Below are 2275 nucleotides of genomic sequence, written 5' to 3'. Positions count from 1 at the left end.
GGAACTAGCAAGCCACAGGAACTAGCAAGCCACAGGAACTAGCAAGCCACAGGAACTAGCAAGCCACAGGAACTAGCAAGCCTTGAGTCATATTAAACATGACAGGTCACATATTAGCATCAAAGCATGGGTAGTTACAGTAGGGCTAACAGTATTTTTTGAGTGATGCAACCTCTGACACAAGTGTTGTAAGTAATACTTACTTACTTATTACTTGAAGTAATTGAACAAGGTGTTTGTTGCATTCACTCATAGAAAACCTGAAGGCAACACACATATCTCAATGAATACGTTTCTGTTTCAGCGCAAGTGGTGTCTGTAAAATGAGAACCGGGCAACTTGACTCAAACACTATTTGATATCTTGGCAAGTTGCTGCAATGATGAAAAAATATGAACTAAACTAAACTACAAAAAAGATCAGCCTTTCTATTTCTATTATTTGTGAAAATTATGACTGTATTTTTATGTATTTTGAATGTTGTAGAACATATATAATATTATATTCTTTTTTGCAAAAATATGGCACATCCAGAGGAATATGAATGCATAAAGATAATGTTATAATGGAAAAACAATTACTATTTTTATATGCACAACATCACCAGGTTTTTGCACAAAGACAATATTCCTAAACTGTTGGCATGCTTGATAAAAATAAATGCCGATGGCCGTAAACTGGCATGAGGCCATGTGACCTTTTTGTCCAAAGAATGATCCTAAAACCTGAATAATATTGGTATTTCCCACAATATCAGAAAATGCCACATTTGGAATAAGGCCTAATTCGGAATATAAAAACAGTGAACTATTAATATCATAATCAGAATAATAGTGGAATATTAGTGTGCATGTATATATATTGTATATCTAGTGATGTCCGGGGTTATCATTGGCGCTAATGTTTGTGTTTACCTTCTATTTGCAGGTCACCCTTTTGACAGCCAACGCTTGCCAAAATGTGGAAAAGAGGGAAGAACACAGATTCCGCTCCCAGACGATGTACAGTATTTCAATTGAGCCTTCTTATACACTTCTCTCTTTCTTTCCTTTTTCATGTCCCATTTTTACTGTCTTAAGCAATAGTGATGTAGTCTGGAGTCCATCTATTGCCAATGTAGTAGCATTGTTCCCGGTAGCAGATTTAATTAATATTAAGATATGTAACGATTCTTATAAACCCATACATTAATGTAAAATAATGATGGCACTCAGCCATTATCATAAGCCACCATTAGTTTAACTAACAGAATTTAACAGAAGATTCCATTTTGGACGCCCCCCAAATTTGTAAACTTTAGAAATTGATACTAACCAATTAAAATATTTGGGTTGCTACGGAGTTTTCCTCAAGGTGTACAGGGACCATCAATCAAGGTGTTTATAAATGAAGTATTCATTTGACTAACTATATAACTATAAACAGAAAATAAAAGAATAAACGATGAAACAAACAAAGTAAAATAAATTAATAAGGAATAGGATGAAGAATACAAGGAACTGCAATAAACTAAATGAAAAAGATTAAAAGTTAGAATCGGTGAGTCATTGATATTAATGACTGAATAATAAATGTTGTCGATTGACGTTTTACATTGAATTTAGTTCAAATGATGCATGCACCTTTTAGCAAAAAACAAACAACCTTCAGTGACATATTAATAAATCGTATAGCATGAATATAAAAAAAGAAAAAAGACAACATTGTCTATGACAGTATTTGGCAGTGATGATCTGTAATGAAAGCCTTTGGCGGGAGTAAACCAATTAAATTAGCGTCTCATAAACACTAAACTGTGTGGAAGTTAATTTATCAGGAAAATGAGCTGCTACTAATCCAAAACATAGCATATTGCTGGAGTCAAAAAAACAGCAGAAAAAAAAAAAAAAAAAAAAGAGTACAAAAGTCCCGTTGTATTCATTGAAGATAAGAACATCAAGACAGTGGCTTTAAACAATTTGAAACATGAAGGTGATGCATCATCACATTGAGTAATGCTCAGGCTTCAACACTGTAGAAATATTACAGTCTTTTCAGAACAAAAGCAATGTTTTTACATCTATTGTTAATACCATGAATGGCTACTATCACCATCCTTGTTAAGTTTATATTCATGTGAAGGTATTAACAAGGTATTCTTCATTTAATGTGAAAAAGAATGGTTACTGTAGCGTTCATCCTTGTCCCTGCCACCAACATAGAGCAGCGATAATCAATATTTGTATAATCATGTGTCCAATGACAATGGAAAAACTGTGATAATAAGGTAGTCGTA

The sequence above is a fragment of the Cyclopterus lumpus genome, chromosome 7, assembly GCF_009769545.1.
Source record: "Cyclopterus lumpus isolate fCycLum1 chromosome 7, fCycLum1.pri, whole genome shotgun sequence".
In the NCBI taxonomy this organism is placed as follows: domain Eukaryota; kingdom Metazoa; phylum Chordata; class Actinopteri; order Perciformes; family Cyclopteridae; genus Cyclopterus; species Cyclopterus lumpus.
The sequence above is the reverse complement of the archived record's forward strand: the minus strand, read 5'-3'. Positions refer to the sequence as shown.